We start from the raw sequence: 17,900 nt of genomic DNA on the forward strand, positions 1-17,900 counted from the left end.
CTTTCTTAATACAGCTAAGGTATTGTCCAAGACTGAAGAGTTGGGTCAACGGTTTTTCTGGAGAAGGGATTTAGAAATTGGAGTACCACTGCTAAAGTATAGCAAATTGTGTATAAGTGCTCCTCATAGTGACAGTAAAGGAAACCCCTTATTCATCATTCCAGTGTGTGTGATATTCTCTCCTATTACCATGTAGGAGTGCCTTTAGTGGTGACTAAGTGAAAACACTTCGTGATCAGCGCTATAGGCCTCATGGGTGTGGTATGTTAGATAGAATAGACTTAGGTCGATCACTATTGGTCGACATGAACTCTAGGTCGACATGAAAAAAGGTCAACATTAATTTAAAAAAAAAAAAAAGGAGTTGTTTTCTTCGTACAGTGACGGGGAACCCCAATTAGTGCACCGTGTCCCCTCGCATGGCGAGCGAACTACGGGCAAGGTGACTCGCTCTGCTACCGCTGCGCTCGGCACAGGTTACCGTTCCCAATTGTAGTCCACGTGGATCGTAAAGTATAAAAAAGTTCAAAAAATGAAGAAGAAAAAAAATACAAAAATTAAAAATTATGTCGACCTTTTGTCATGTCGACCTAGAGTCCCTGGCGACCTAGAAACCATGTCGACCTAGAAACCATGTCGACCTGCTTACTGTCGATCAATAGTGGTCGACCTAGACACTGTCGACCTGGAGACCGGATCCCGGCCTCATTATGGTGTAGCAATCCTCCTCAAAGTGACTGTGGGTGCAAACGCTTTGTGATCATTTCCGTACATACAACATTCCCTCCCAATTTATAAATTAACGGCCCACTGTAAAAATATATAACAGCCAGACAAATTCTTGACAAACCTAGATGTATATTTACTAAGCGGCGGTTCTAGCCACAGGATTTACAAGGAATGTTTTGCATTTAATATCATTGCCCTTTTAAAAAACGCAACCAAAACCCGCCAATGGGCATAATTAAATTCGATGACCGTTGAATAGCGCCGGGAATTAGCTCCCAGAACAATTCAATACAGCGCCATGTGACCTCCATGACGGGATTTCTTCTCACATTCCCCGAGGGGTGCGAGCAGAAATCCGACAAAAGTGCCGGCGTGATGCCGTTCTCCCGACAAAACACCCTGTTTTGTCCGGGAAAATGGGCATTCTCCGACTTACCAATGCGCTGTACTGAATAGCAGCTGATTCCCGGCACTATATGGTATATAAACAATTCCGCATCAGGGGACATGACAATGAAATAAGCATCAGGGTGGCAGAAACCAACGGTTAGGTGCCATTGTAGGAAGTATGGAGTAGAAGATAGTCTAAGTAAAAGAAGGAAAGGCACATGAAGCGAAAAGGCCTTGCTCGTTAGAGCTTGCATTCTGAAGGGGAGCTGCGGACAGACGGGTTATACAGATGTGGTAGGAGCAAGCATGGAACACAGGGTTAGGGTGAGAGATGGTTAGGTTTAATAAAGTGGGTCTTGAGAGCCCGACAGAAGTTTTGCATAGAGGTGGAGAGTCTGACAGGGAGAGGCAGAGAATTCCAAATGTCAGATATGTAAATGGGAGAGGCGTGGGTCAGGGCTTTGTAAATGAGTGCGAGCTTGAACTGGAATCTCAAGGGGAAGATTAGCCAGTGTAGGGCTTGTAAGAGAGGGGAGGTGGACATAGTGTGTTTGGAGAGGAAGATGAGCTGGGCAGCAGCACTGAAGATAGACTGGAGTGGAGAGGGGTGGTAGTCATGGAGCCCAGGAGATTAGAGTAGAACAATCTGGAGATGGCCAGTGAGTGGATAAGAGTAAGGGTCTTAGTAGCATCCAGGGTGAGAAAGGGTCTGATCCTGGAGATATGTCTGAGAGGGAAACGGCAGGACTGCGAGCGGGTACTGAATATGTAGTTTGAAGGAGAGGGAGGATTCAAGGATAACTCCAAGACAGCCTACTTGGGGGCTAGAGGAGATAGTTGCGCCATTAATAGTAAAATTGTGGGAGGTTAGGATATGCAGAAGTCAGACATGTTAAGTTTAAGTAAGCGCTGGGACATCCAAGAAGAGATAGCAGAGAGACAGTTGGAGATACAAGTGATGAGAGAGGGAGAGAGGTCAAGGGAGAAAAGTAAATTTGAGTATCATTTGCATAGAGAAGAAATTGAAAGTCAAAAGAGTTAATAAGCTCACCTAATGAGGACATACAGAGAGTGAAAAGGAAAGGTCCAAGAACAGAACCTTGGGGAACACCTACTGTTAAAGGAAGTGCAGAGGAGGTTAGGAAACAGAATGATCGGTCAGAGAGATAGGACAGTCAAAAGAGGACAGTATCATGCAGACCAATGGAGTGAAGGATTTGCAGGAGGAGAGGGTGGTCCACAGTGTCAAAAGCAGCAGAGAGGTCAAGATGAAAAAGAAAATAAGGCCCCTTAGATTTGGCAGCATGGTGGTCACTAAAGACTTTTGTGAGGGCAGTTTCAGTGGAGAGGATGGAAGCCAGACTGAAATCGGTCACGCAGGGAGTGGGAGGACAAGAAAGGCAGTAAGGCGGTTGTAGACAATATCCTCAAGTAGTTTGGAGGCAAAAGAGAGGAGAGAGATGGGTCGGTAGTTGGAGAGAGTGTTAGGATCAAGGGTAGTTTTTTTTAAGAATAGGGAAGCAAGGACATGCTTGAAGGCAGAGGGGACAGTGCCTGATGAGAGTGAGAGATTGAAGAGGTGGGCAAGATAGGAACAGGCAGAAGTAGAGAGGCAGCAGGAGGGGAAAGGTCTAGTGGTGAGGTGGACCACTGGATGAGGGTCATAACTTCCTCTCCAGATACAGGGAAAAAGAAGTCAGAGCTGCAAAAATGGATGGGAAGGGGTGGCCAGGGAAAGGAGGGAGCGGGTTGTTGAGGGTTTGGTGGTATGTGATGTCCTGATGTATGAGTCAATTTTAGATGTGAAGTTGGTGGCAAAGTCAAGGGTGGAGAGTGAAGAGGGGAGTCGAGGTGGGAAGAAAAGGAAGTTGACCTGCAAGGGTTAATAGCGGTCACTGGAGCAACAGCGTCAAGAGCAGAAGTGAGGGAGGCACTGTATAGGGAAGTGGCTTGTTCAGGGCAGGTGAGAGAGAGAATTGGAGAGAGCAGTGAGTCTAGCAGGTAGGATAAGAAAACGGTATTGATGGCCTCAATGTTACGTTTAGGGATGATAGCCTTAGGAGGCAGCGGTGGAGAAGCAGAGAGGGATAAGTTAAAAGCGTGCAGGTGTTGGTAAGAGAGGGAGAATGGAGAGTTGGAGTAGTCAGAAATATCAGAATGGTGAGTGAAGACCAGATCAAGTGAGTGCCCACTCAAATGGAGGCGGTCCACTGGGAGAGACCAAGCGATAATGTGAGGATAAGGAGTTTAGAGGCAGATACATGTAAATAACAAAACCATATAAGTAATGCAGTCTAGCACAGAAATGGGATGAGCCACAGTCAAGAAAAAGAACCAAATAACTTCTAGTTATAATCACCTAAGCCATCCCACAGTTACTGACCATATAATATAATGGTATTCATTCCTAAAGGATTATCTTGCAACTATCACACTTCTATATGTAAAAGAACCCATGACATAGCTGACCTGGAGACATATCAGGATATAAACATTTTCTCTGTAGCCAAGCCTTTGTTGTCTTATCAAACATGTTATACTCCGAGTTATAAGGAATTGTTGGGAGGGGAGGGTTCAGTAGATGGGGTATGGGGAGAGACTTGGATACAGAGCTAATTGTCAATGTGCCAGATAGTACAACCTCTATATCAGGAGTGGTATGGGATGTAGGGAAGGGGGGCGGGGGTATTACGCTGGCTGGGGCAGGTTATACCCTGAACAGGAAATGCACCAAAAAGTTAGAAGTACCCTGTACAGGAGATGCAGGGGGGAGTAAGCAGAACCCTGTGCAGGGGAGTCAGGAGGGCGTTACCAGAACACTGTGCAGGGGAGTCAGGAGGGCGTTACCAGAACACTGTGCAGGGGATGCAGGAGGGCGTTACCAGAACCCCGTACCGGGGATGCAGGAGGGCGTTACCAGAACCCCGTACCGGGGCTGCAGGAGGGCGTTACCAGAACCCCGTACCGGGGCTGCAGGAGGGCGTTACCAGAACCCCGTACCGGGGCTGCAGGAGGGCGTTACCAGAACCCCGTACCGGGGCTGCAGGAGGGCGTTACCAGAACCCCGTACCGGGGCTGCAGGAGGGCGTTACCAGAACCCCGTACCGGGGCTGCAGGAGGGCGTTACCAGAACCCCGTACCGGGGCTGCAGGAGGGCGTTAACAGAACCCCGTACAGGGGTTCCAGGAGGGCGTTAACAAAACGCCATGGCTGCAGGATGGCGGTAACAGAACCCCGTACTGGGGATGCAGGAAGGCGTTAACAGAACCCCGTACAGGGGCTGGAGGGCATTAACAGAACGGCGTGGCTGCAGGAGGACATTAACAGAACCCCGTACTGGGGATGCAGGAGGGCGTTAACAGAACCCCGTACAGGGGATGCAGGAGGGCATTACCAGAACCCAGTACAGGGGATGCAAGATGGCATTACCAGAACCCCGCATAGGGGCTGCAGGAGGGCGTTAACCAAACCCCATAAGGGTCTGCCGGAGGGCGATACCAGAACCCCGTACCGGGGATGCAGGAGGGTATTACCAGAACCCAGTACAGGGGATGCAGGAGGGCATTACCAGAACCCAGTACAGGGGATGCAAGATGGCATTAACAGAACCCCGCATAGGGGCTGCAGGAGGGCGTTAACCAAACCCCATAAGGGTCTGCCGGAGGGCGATACCAGAACCCCGTACCGGGGATGCAGGAGGGTATTACCAGAACACTGTACAGGGGATGCAGGAGGGCGTTACCAGAACCCAGTGCCGGGGATGCAGGAGGGCGTTACCAGAACCCCGTACAGGGGATGCAGGAGGGCGTTAACAGAACCCCGTACAGGGGATGCAGGAGGGCGTTAACAGAACCCCGTACAGGGGATGCAGGAGGGCGTTAACAGAACCCTGTACAGGGGATGCAGGAGGGCGTTAACAGAACCCCGTACAGGGGATGCAGGAGGGCGTTAACAGAACCCCGTACAGGGGATGCAGGAGGGCGTTAACAGAACCCCGTACAGGGGATGCAGGAGGGCGTTAACAGAACCCCGTACAGGGGATGCAGGAGGGCGTTAACAGAACCCCGTACAGGGGATGCAGGAGGGCGTTAACAGAACCCCGTACAGGGGATGCAGGAGGGCGTTAACAGAACCCCGTACAGGGGATGCAGGAGGGCATGACCAGAACCCCGTACAGGGGATGCAGGAGGGCATGACCAGAACCCCGTACAGGGGATGCAAGATGGCGTTAACAGAACCCCGCATAGGGGCTGCCGGAGGGCGTTAACAGAACCCCAATACAGGGGGGTAAGGGGCCCTGTACAGTATATTACATGGGTAAGGGACAGTGCCCTGTACAGTATATTAGGGATGAATATGGGGCAGTGCCCTATACAGTATATTAGCAGAGGATATGGGGCAGTACCCCGTACAGTATATTCAGGGAGGATATGGGGCAGTACGTTGTACAGTATATTAGGGAATGATATGGGGCAGTGGATATGGGGCCCTGTACAGTACAGTAGGGGAGGATATGGGGCAGTGGATATGGGGCCCTGTACAGTACAGTAAGGGAGGATATGGGGCAGTGTCCAGTACAATATATTAGGAAGGATGATACAGGCCAGTGCCCTGTACAGTAAACTAGGTGGAAAGATATGGGGCAGTGCCCTGTACAGTATATAAGGGGTGATATGGGGCAGTGCCCTGTACAGTATATAAGGGGGGATATGGGGCAGTGCCCTGTACAGTATATAAGGGGGGAGGGGGGAAATGGGGCAGTGCCCTGTACATCACATCACACAGGGTATAATCACATCGCACACGTTGGGCGGTCTCGGTATACACAGACCAGGACTCCTCTGAGGAAGGGATAAGTACACATACGGGGCATTAGATCACTCCTGTCCCTATACGGGGTGAGAGGTGGTCACCTACCCGGTGCTCGGTCCTCCCTCTTCTCACCGCGGTCCGCTCCCCCCGGTTACCGCTTCCGGTGCTCGGGTCTCAGCGGCTCCAGGAGCAGCAGCGGCCATTCATCGCCAGCAAGGGGAGAGCCAGCGAACACCGATAACCCAAAGCCAGGGGAAGGCGAGGAGCGCCGATCGCACTGAGCCAGACTGGGGAGAGATAGGCAAGACAGTGTTAGTAGAGTGCCGAAAACAACGAGCCAGACTGCGGGAAGGGGAGGCTAGCAGAGCGCCGATATGAATGAGGCCGACTGTGCAATGATGAATATAGATAAGGCCATCGATAGGTGCGCGATATGAGCGGGGGATCTGAGCGGATCGATGAGGTGAAAGAGAAGCGAAAGGTGCGGGCAACACGGGTCGGCTGTGTATATATGGACAGGCTATAGGTATGGCGGCCACGTCTCGAGGCCAGCACTCGGGTGTAAGATGGGAAAAGGTGCGGGGAGGCCACCACGTACCGCGGTCTGTCCCCGCCGCAGGGAGGATCAGACGGACCGAAGCTCTGCAGACGATGCTCGGAGCCCCAGACTATGGGTTACATAGGCAGGGGAGACAGAACGAGCACCGAAACATCGACCAGACAGACTGCCCAGGAAGCTCAACGGAGCGCCGAGCGGGGCCAGCTCAGGACCCGCACTGGAGAGAAAAGCGGACGACCGAGATCATCGAGCAGACTACAGTCCCAGGAGGGAGGGAGAGTGCCGAGCGATAGAGCAGACAATAGGGAAAATAGGCAGGTCGGCTAATCCATTACAGAGCCATGGAGCAGACACCCAGGAGAGACAAATAGAGCATCGAGCTGCTAAGAATAGACAGAAAGAGAATGCAAACAAAGGCGTGAGCAGCCGACTGCCGATCGATGGTTCTGCAGACAGCAGCAACACTCCTTGGGAATGTGCAGATCCAGGCAGGAAACACGGGCACACATTCTGACTACAGGAGTGTTATAATTACTGGCATCACATCCTGGGCTGTCCCATGCAATGTATTTCATATGAGCTTAGTAAAAGAAATACATGGCGCTGTATACTCTGCTTCATGTGTGCAGGTCCTTCCTTTATTGTAACAGATCTGTTCTGCACCTGCCTGCTACCTGCCTTCCAGTCCTGCTAGTGTCATGCTTCGTTATTTAGCAACATTGTGCTGAATGAATACACTTAATATTAATGATGCAAGCTGCAGTAACACTTTCACTGCTGTAGGGCGTATATACTCTTTTACGCACTTCAGGTGACCTGGCCCATTTATTTTTACATATATCAATTAACATGTGCTAATGTTCCCGACCGAAGAGCAAAGCTGGTAGCCGGGTCCTGTAGGCAAGGCTACGCTAGTAGAATGCTTGCCTACCATCCCTCAGTGCCCATTAGAGATGAGCGGGTTCGGTTCCTCGGAATCCGAACCCGCCCGAACTTCATTTTTTTTTACACTGGCCGAGCGACTCGGATCTTCCCGCCTTGCTCGGTAAACCTGAGCGCGCCCGAACGTCATCATCCCGCTGTCGGATTCTCGCGAGGCTCGGATTCTATCGCGAGACTCGGATTCTATATAAGGAGCCGCGCGTCGCCGCCATTTTCACACGTGCATTGAGATTCATAGGGAGAGGACGTGGCTGGCGTCCTCTCCGTTTATAGAGAAGAGAGTGAGACTAGAGTAGAGAGAGACACAGTAGTAATTTTGGGGAGCATTAGGAGGAGTACTACTACTTGCTGAAGTGATAGATAGATAGTGTGACTGTATAATGTATATCTGACTTGTGGGGGAGACACTGACAGTGGGGAGCAGTTAGAGTCTGAGAGCAGGACTCAGGAGTACATATAACGTACAGTGCACACTTTTGCTGCCAGAGTGCCACACTGCCATTGTGACCACACTGACCACCAGTATAATATATATTGTGATTGTCTGCTTAGGAGTACTACTTGCAAGTTGCTGATAGTGTGACCAGTGACCTGACCACCAGTTTAATAATCACCACCAGTTTAATATATATATATATATATATATATATATATAATTGTATATAATATATATATAATATTGTATACCACCTACCCGTTTTTTTTTTTTTTTCTTTCTTCTTCTTTATACATACTACTATAGTAGCTTACTGTAGCAGTCTGCGGTGCTGCTGAGCTGACAGTGTCCAGCAGGTCCGTCATCAGTCATTACATAATAAATATATATACCTGTCCGGCTGCAGTACTAGTGATATTATATATATATATATATATATATATATATTGATTTCATCTCATTATCATCCAGTCTATATTAGCAGCAGACACAGTACGGTAGTCCACGGCTGTAGCTACCTCTGTGTCGGCAGTCGCTCGTCCATCCATAATTGTATAGCACCTACCCGTGGTTTTTTTTTTTTCTTTCTTCTTTATACATACTACTATAGTAGCTTACTGTAGCAGTCTGCGGTGCTGCTGAGCTGACAGTGTCCAGCAGGTCCGTCATCAGTCATTACATAATAAATATATCTACCTGTCCGGCTGCAGTACTAGTGTGATATTATATATATATATATTGATTTCATCTCATTATCATCCAGTCTATATTAGCAGCAGACACAGTACGGTAGTCCACGGCTGTAGCTACCTCTGTGTCGGCAGTCGCTCGTCCATCCATAATTGTATACCACCTACCCGTGGTTTTTTTTTTTTTCTTTCTTCTTTATACATACAACTATAGTAGCTTACTGTAGCAGTCTGCGGTGCTGCTGAGCTGACAGTGTCCAGCAGGTCCGTCATCAGTCATTACATAATAAATATATCTACCTGTCCGGCTGCAGTACTAGTGTGATATTATATATATATATTGATTTCATCTCATTATCATCCAGTCTATATTAGCAGCAGACACAGTACGGTAGTCCACGGCTGTAGCTACCTCTGTGTCGGCAGTCGCTCGTCCATCCATAAGTATACTAGTATCCATCCATCTCCATTGTTTACCTGAGGTGCCTTTTAGTTGTGCCTATTAAAATATGGAGAACAAAAATGTTGAGGTTCCAAAATTAGGGAAAGATCAAGATCCACTTCCACCTCGTGCTGAAGCTGCTGCCACTAGTCATGGCCGAGACGATGAAATGCCAGCAACGTCGTCTGCCAAGGCCGATGCCCAATGTCATAGTACAGAGCATGTAAAATCCAAAACACCAAATATCAGTAAAAAAAGGACTCCAAAATCTAAAATAAAATTGTCGGAGGAGAAGCGTAAACTTGCCAATATGCCATTTACCACACGGAGTGGCAAGGAACGGCTGAGGCCCTGGCCTATGTTCATGGCTAGTGGTTCAGCTTCACATGAGGATGGAAGCACTCAGCCTCTCGATAGAAAAATGAAAAGACTCAAGCTGGCAAAAGCACCGCAAAGAACTGTGCGTTCTTCGAAATCCCAAATCCACAAGGAGAGTCCAATTGTGTCGGTTGCGATGCCTGACCTTCCCAACACTGGACGTGAAGAGCATGCGCCTTCCACCATTTGCACGCCCCCTGCAAGTGCTGGAAGGAGCACCCGCAGTTCAGTTCCTGATAGTCAGATTGAAGATGTCAGTGTTGAAGTACACCAGGATGAGGAGGATATGGGTGTTGCTGGCGCTGGGGAGGAAATTGACAAGGAGGATTCTGATGGTGAGGTGGTTTGTTTAAGTCAGGCACCCGGGGAGACACCTGTTGTCCGTGGGAGGAATATGGCCGTTGACATGCCTGGTGAAAATACCAAAAAAATCAGCTCTTCGGTGTGGAAGTATTTCAACAGAAATGCGGACAACATTTGTCAAGCCGTGTGTTGCCTTTGTCAAGCTGTAATAAGTAGGGGTAAGGACGTTAACCACCTCGGAACATCCTCCCTTATACGTCACCTGCAGCGCATTCATAATAAGTCAGTGACAAGTTCAAAAACTTTGGGCGACAGCGGAAGCAGTCCACTGACCAGTAAATCCCTTCCTCTTGTAACCAAGCTCACGCAAACCACCCCACCAACTCCCTCAGTGTCAATTTCCTCCTTCCCCAGGAATGCCAATAGTCCTGCAGGCCATGTCACTGGCAATTCTGACGATTCCTCTCCTGCCTGGGATTCCTCCGATGCATCCTTGCGTGTAACGCCTACTGCTGCTGGCGCTGCTGTTGTTGCTGCTGGGAGTCGATGGTCATCCCAGAGGGGAAATCGTAAGACCACTTTTACTACTTCCACCAAGCAATTGACTGTCCAACAGTCCTTTGCGAGGAAGATGAAATATCACAGCAGTCATCCTGCTGCAAAGCGGATAACTGAGGCCTTGGCATCCTGGGTGGTGAGAAACGTGGTTCCAGTATCCATCATTACTGCAGAGCCAACTAGAGACTTGTTGGAGGTACTGTGTCCCCGGTACCAAATACCATCTAGGTTCCATTTCTCTAGGCAGGCGATACCGAAAATGTACACAGACCTCAGAAAAAGAGTCACCAGTGTCCTAAAAAATGCAGCTGTACCCAATGTCCACTTAACCACGGACATGTGGACAAGTGGAGCAGGGCAGGGTCAGGACTATATGACTGTGACAGCCCACTGGGTAGATGTATGGACTCCCGCCGCAAGAACAGCAGCGGCGGCACCAGTAGCAGCATCTCGCAAACGCCAACTCTTTCCTAGGCAGGCTACGCTTTGTATCACCGGTTTCCAGAATACGCACACAGCTGAAAACCTCTTACGGCAACTGAGGAAGATCATCGCGGAATGGCTTACCCCAATTGGACTCTCCTGTGGATTTGTGGCATCGGACAACGCCAGCAATATTGTGTGTGCATTAAATCTGGGCAAATTCCAGCACGTCCCATGTTTTGCACATACCTTGAATTTGGTGGTGCAGAATTTTTTAAAAAACGTCAGGGGCGTGCAAGAGATGCTGTCGGTGGCCAGAAGAATTGCGGGACACTTTCGGCGTACAGGCACCACGTACAGAAGACTGGAGCAACACCAAAAACGCCTGAACCTGCCCTGCCATCATCTGAAGCAAGAAGTGGTAACGAGGTGGAATTCAACCCTATATATGCTTCAGAGGTTGGAGGAGCAGCAAAAGGCCATTCAAGCCTATACAATTCAGCACGATATAGGAGGTGGAATGCACCTGTCTCAAGCGCAGTGGAGAATGATTTCAACGTTGTGCAAGGTTCTGCTGCCCTTTAACTTGCCACACGTGAAGTCAGTTCAGACACTGCCAGCCTGAGTCAGGTCATTCCCCTCATCAGGCTTTTGCAGAAGAAGCTGGAGACATTGAAGGAGGAGCTAACACGGAGCGATTCCGCTAGGCATGTGGGACTTGTGGATGGAGCCCTTAATTCGCTTAACAAGGATTCACGGGTGGTCAATCTGTTGAAATCAGAGCACTACATTTTGGCCACCGTGCTCGATCCTAGATTTAAAACCTACCTTGGATCTCTCTTTCCGGCAGACACAAGTCTGCTGGGGTTCAAAGACCTGCTGGTGAGAAAATTGTCAAGTCAAGCGGAATGCGACCTGTCAACATCTCCTCCTTCACATTCTCCCGCAACTGGGGGTGCGAGGAAAAGGCTCAGAATTCCGAGCCCACCCGCTGGCAGTGATGCAGGGCAGTCTGGAGCGACTGCTGATGCTGACATCTGGTCCGGACTGAAGGACCTGTCAACGATTACGGACATGTCGTCTACTGTCACTGCATATGATTCTCTCCCCATTGAAAGAATGGTGGAGGATTATATGAGTGACCGCATCCAAGTAGGCACGTCACACAGTCCGTACTTATACTGGCAGGAAAAAGAGGCAATTTGGAGGCCCTTGCACAAACTGGCTTTATTCTACCTAAGTTGCCCTCCCACAAGTGTGTACTCCGAAAGAGTGTTTAGTGCCGCCGCTCACCTTGTCAGCAATCGGCGTACGAGGTTACTTCCAGAAAATGTGGAGAAGATGATGTTCATTAAAATGAATTATTATCAATTCCTCCGTGGAGACATTGACCAGCAGCAATTGCCTCCACAAAGTACACAGGGAGCTGAGATGGTGGATTCCAGTGGGGACGAATTGATAATCTGTGAGGAGGGGGATGTACACGGTGATATATCGGAGGATGATGATGAGGTGGACATCTTGCCTCTGTAGAGCCAGTTTGTGCAAGGAGAGATTAATTGCTTCTTTTTTGGTGGGGGACCAAACCAACCCGTCATTTCAGTCACAGTCGTGTGGCAGACCCTGTCACTGAAATGATGGGTTGGTTAAAGTGTGCATGTCCTGTTTATACAACATAAGGGTGGGTGGGAGGACCCAAGGACAATTCCATCTTGCACCTCTTTTTTCTTTAATTTTTCTTTGCGTCATGTGCTGTTTGGGGAGTGTTTTTTGGAAGGGCCATCCTGCGTGACACTGCAGTGCCACTCCTAGATGGGCCCGGTGTTTGTGTCGGCCACTAGGGTCGCTTATCTTACTCACACAGCTACCTCATTGCGCCTCTTTTTTTCTTTGCGTCATGTGCTGTTTGGGGAGTGTTTTTTGGAAGGGCCATCCTGCGTGACACTGCAGTGCCACTCCTAGATGGGCCCGGTGTTTGTGTCGGCCACTAGGGTCGCTTATCTTACTCACACAGCTACCTCATTGCGCCTCTTTTTTTCTTTGCGTCATGTGCTGTTTGGGGAGTGTTTTTGGAAGGGCCATCCTGCGTGAAACTGCAGTGCCACTCCTAGATGGGCCAGGTGTTTGTGTCGGCCACTAGGGTCGCTTAGCTTACTCACACAGCTACCTCATTGCGCCTCTTTTTTTCTTTGCGTCATGTGCTGTTTGGGGAGTGTTTTTTGGAAGGGCCATCCTGCGTGACACTGCAGTGCCACTCCTAGATGGGCCCGGTGTTTGTGTCGGCCACTAGGGTCGCTTATCTTACTCACACAGCTACCTCATTGCGCCTCTTTTTTTCTTTGCGTCATGTGCTGTTTGGGGAGTGTTTTTTGGAAGGGCCATCCTGCGTGACACTGCAGTGCCACTCCTAGATGGGCCCGGTGTTTGTGTCGGCCACTAGGGTCGCTTAGCTTAGTCATCCAGCGACCTCGGTGCAAATTTTAGGACTAAAAATAATATTGTGAGGTGTGAGGTATTCAGAATAGACTGAAAATGAGTGGAAATTATGGTTTTTGAGGTTAATAATACTTTGGGATCAAAATGACCCCCAAATTCTATGATTTAAGCAGTTTTTTTGTGTTTTTTGAAAAAAAACACCCGAATCCAAAACACACCCGAATCCGACAAAAAAAATTCGGTGAGGTTTTGCCAAAACGCGGTCGAACCCAAAACACGGCCGCGGAACCGAACCCAAAACCAAAACACAAAACCCGAAAAATTTCAAGTGCACATCTCTAGTGCCCATGAGACTCCTGGATTACAGTAATTCATGCAGGATAAATGGGGATGTGCTAGGATGACATGAATATAATTATCAAAACCCCATTTACTATGATGAACACCCACAGCTTCTTTTCAAGATCTCCTCTGTATCTCCTGGAGAGTAGGTATGTAAAGTAGACGAGTATAGTTTAGCTATAGCGTTGTATACCATTTTCATGTATCACAAGTAGGTATGACGTGGCCGCCATACCTACTTGTGACAAAGCCATCTTCCTCTCAACTGAAAAGCCAAAGTGCTCTGTATAGTCCTTGGTGGGAAAAAATTCAATATTCATCTTCGATAGATCACCTCATTGTTACAACTGTTAATAGAAACATAGAATTTAACGGCAGATAAGAACCACTTGGCCCATCTAGTCTGCCCCTTTTTTTTTAATCCTTTAGGTAATCTCAACCCTTTTTGAACATTACTTCTTTGTAAGGATATTCATATGCCTATCCCTAGCATGTTTAAATTGCTCTAAAGTCTTAGCCTCTACCACCTCTGATGGGAGGCTATTCCACTTATCCACTACCCTTTCTGTGAAGTAATTTATCCTTCAATTTCCCCTGAACCTGCCTCCCTCCAGTTTCAGTGTATGTCCTCAAGTTCTAATACTTCTCTTCCTTTGAAAAATGTTTCCCTCCTGAACTTTGTTAAGACCCTTGGTATATTTGAAAGTTTCTATCATGTCCCCGCTTTCCCTTCTCTCCTCCAAACTATACACGTTAAGATCTTTTAGCCTGTCCGGGTAAGTTTTCTGATGTAGGACATGCACCATTTTAGTTGCTCTTCCTTGTACACTCTCTAATGTATTTTATGTATTTATATCCTTTTTGAGATATGGTCTCCAGAACTGGACACAGTATTCCAGATGAGGCCGCACCAATGACCTATACAGTGGCATTATTGCTTCTTTTTTCCTGCTACTTATTCCTCTCCCTATGCAACCAAGTATCTGACTTGCCTTTCTCATTGCTTTGTTGCATTGCTTTCCTGCCTTTAAGTCACCTGAAATAATGACTCCTAAATCCCTTTCCTCCTCAGTAGTGTCCATTATAGTACCCTTGATACTATATTTAGCCTTTGGGTTTTTGAGACCCAAGTGCATTAGTTTGATTTAAGATATTTCACAACTCTTTCTTTTAATAGTTTTTCCATTACTTTCCCTACTACTGATGTAAGGCTTACTGGTCTGTGGTTACTTGCTTCTTCCTAGCTTCCACTTTTGTGCAGTGGAACTACATTCACTCTTTTCCAGTCCTCTGGAATGGCACCTGTATTTAGTGACTGGTTAAATAATTCTGTTAATGGTGCCACCAGCACATCTTTTAGCTCTTTTAGTATCTTTGGGTGTATCTCATCTGGCCCCATTGATTTATCCACTTTCAGTTTTGAAAGTTCTGTTAGGACCTTCTCCTCTGTAAATGCACTTTCATCTACCTTATTTTTATGAATGTCCTTACATCTTAACTGTGTCCCGTTCCCTTCTCCTTCTGTAGTAAATAGTGAGCAAAAATAATTGTTTACGTGAACTGCTATTGCCTTGTCTCCCTCCACCAAATTCTCACTCTGTGGGGTATATTTACTAAGGTCCCGATTTTGTCCGAGATGCCGTTTTTTCTTCAAAGTGTCATCTCGGTAATTTACTAAGCAAAAATCACGGCAGTGATGAGGGCATTCGTAATATTTTGGAAGTCCTAGGAAAAAATCACGAATCAATACACCATCGGTCAAATACGCCTGCAATTTGCTAGAAATCGGTCATTTACTAAAAAGTGCAAATCACAAACACTGCCGACAATAGCCAAACACTGCCGTGATAAAATACAAATCGTGAAAAAGTGCTAAAAAAAAACAGACCTGCTTTTTTATCCCGTGTTTGTATAGGCATGCACGGATCCATGAGATCCGTGCATGTTTTTCAGTGGGAAGGGGGGGGGGGGCGGGAATGTTATAAATTTTCAGAAAAAAAATTGCGTGGGGTCCCCCTCCTAAGGCAAACCAGACTCGGGCTCTTCCTGGTTGCAGAAATATGGGAAAAAAATGGACAGGGGTTCCCCCATATTTAAGCAACCAGCATCGGGCTCTGCGCCTGGTCCTGGTTCCAAAAATACGGGGAGCAAAAAGAGTAGGGGTCCCCCGTATTTTTGAAACCAGCACCGGGCTCCACTAGCTGGACAGATAATGCCACAGCCGGGGGTCACTTTTATACAGTGCCTTGCGGCCGTGGCATCAAATATCCAACTAGTCACCCCTGGCCGGGGTACCCTGGGGGAGTGGGGACCCCTTCAATCAAGGGGTCCCCCCCCGCAGCCACCCAAGGGCCAGGGGTGAAGCCCGAGGCTGTCCCCCCCATCCAATGGGCTGCGGATGGGGGGCTGATAGCCTTTGTGAAAAGTGATTGATATTGTTTTTAGTAGCAGTACTACAAGGCCCAGCAAGCCTTCCCCGCAAGCTGGTACTTGGAGAACCACAAGTACCAGCATGCGGCGGAAAAACGGGCCCGCTGGTACCTGTAGTACTACTACTAAAAAATACCCCAATAAAGACAACACACACACACCTTGAAAGTATAACTTTAATACATCCATCCACACCTCCATATACACATACTTACCTTATGTTCCCACGCAAGTCGGTCCTCTTCTCCAGTAGAATCCATGGTGTACCTGTTGAAAAAATTATACTCACATAATCCAGTGTTTTCGGCTCCTCGGTAAATCCTTTTGTAATCCACGTACTTGAAAAAATAAAAAAACGGATACCCGACCACGAACTGAAAGGGGACCCATGTTTTCACATGGGCCCCCTTTCCCCGAATGCCAGAAACCCCCTCTGACTTATGTCTAAGTGGGTTTCTTCAGCCAGTTGACCGAAAGTGACCTCACCGCTGACCTGAAAGTTCCCACCATTGATTACAATGGAGCGCATAGGCGCTACATTGTAACACTGCCGTGTGCCGCCTGTCATACAGTACAGGAGCACACAGCCGATCAGGAGGGTGCCACAATGTGGCGCTCCCTGATTGGCTGAAGAAACCCACTTAGACATCAGTCAGAGTGGGTTTCTGGCATTCGGGGAAAGGGGGCCCATGTGAAAACATGGGTCCCCTTTCAGTTCGTGGTCGGGTATCCGTTTTTTTATTTTTTCAAGTACGTGGATTACAAAAGGATTCCAAGCAGAGGAGCCTTCAACACTGGATTATGTGAGTATAATTTTTTCTACAGGTACACCATGGATTCTACTGGAGAAGAGGACCGACCTGCGTGGGAACATAGGTAAGTATGTATGTATGTTGGTGTGCATGTATGTATTAAAGTTATACTTTCAAGGTGTGTGTGTGATGTCTTTATTGGGGTATTTTTTTAGTAGTAGTACTACAGGTACCAGCGGGCCCGTTTTTCCGCCGCATGCTGGTACTTGTGGTTCTCCAAGTACCAGCTTGCGGGGAGGCTTGCTGGGCCTTGTAGTACTGCTACTAAAAACAATATCAAACACTTTGAACAAAGGCTATCAGCCCCCCATCCGCAGCCCATTGGATGGGGGGGACAGCCTCGGGCTTCACCCCTGGCCCTTGGGTGGCTGGGGGGGGACCCCTTGATTGAAGGGGTCCCCACTCCCCCAGGGTACCCCGGCCAGGGGTGACTAGTTGGATATTTGATGCCACGGCCGCAAGGCACTGTATAAAAGTGACCCCCGGCTGTGGCATTATCTGTCCAGCTAGTGGAGCCCGGTGCTGGTTTAAAAAATACGGGGGACCCCTACTCTTTTTGTCCCCCGTATTTTTGGAACCAGGACCAGGCGCAGAGCCCGATGCTGGTTGCTTAAATATGGGGGAACCCCTGTCCATTTTTTTCCCATATTTCTGCAACCAGGATCGGCTCAAAGAGCCCGAGGCTGGTTTGCCTTAGGAGGGGGGACCCCACGCAATTTTTTTTTTTACATTGAAACTTTTTTTTTTTATAACAAAGTGCACAATGAAGCCCAGCACGGATCTCTCAGATCCGGCCGAGATTCATTGTATTAAAGTCGGCAGTGTTTTACAAGTCACTCACGTAAAACACTGCCTAAAAAAACGAATGACATCGACATCGGAAAACCCGAAAATGCAGAATACGGCAGCTTAGTAAATTAGTCGTAATCAATTCAAAAAGTTGCATATTTACACTTTTGATGTCATTCGTGATTGAACTTTGACCTCAAACGGGAAAATACGAATCTTAGTAAATTTACCCCTCTGTCTTAAGTCTTATTATTCCTCCAGTTGACTTTCTCCTTTCACTTATATACTTATATAATAATAATAATAATAATAATTTTATTTATATAGCGCTCTTTCTCCAACAGGACTCAAGGCGCTTTACAGACATCAAAAACAATGAACATGATACAGAGGATTTGAGTAATACAACAATAGACAAGCAACACAGACA

At 47.9% G+C, this 17,900-nt stretch overlaps 1 protein-coding gene across 3 annotated transcripts in view; it reads right to left on the reverse strand.

The window, feature by feature from the left end:
* Window positions 1–6,781, reverse strand: part of NACC1 (nucleus accumbens associated 1) — a 29,779-nt gene extending 22,998 nt beyond the window's left edge. The window contains exons 1-2 of one of the 3 annotated variants that reach the window (XM_063931159.1): window positions 6,530–6,781; window positions 6,037–6,218 (exon numbers count right to left, since the gene is read on the reverse strand). The gene's annotated coding sequence lies outside the window, so the exon portion shown is untranslated. Of the gene's footprint in view, window positions 1–3,588; window positions 3,730–6,036; window positions 6,219–6,529 lie in introns of those variants that run through there. The other 2 variants (XM_063931161.1, XM_063931160.1) reach the window with 2 other exon arrangements.
* Window positions 6,782–17,900: the final 11,119 nt, after the last annotated feature.

Source organism: Pseudophryne corroboree, chromosome 6, assembly GCF_028390025.1.
Source record: "Pseudophryne corroboree isolate aPseCor3 chromosome 6, aPseCor3.hap2, whole genome shotgun sequence".
NCBI classification, from domain to species: domain Eukaryota; kingdom Metazoa; phylum Chordata; class Amphibia; order Anura; family Myobatrachidae; genus Pseudophryne; species Pseudophryne corroboree.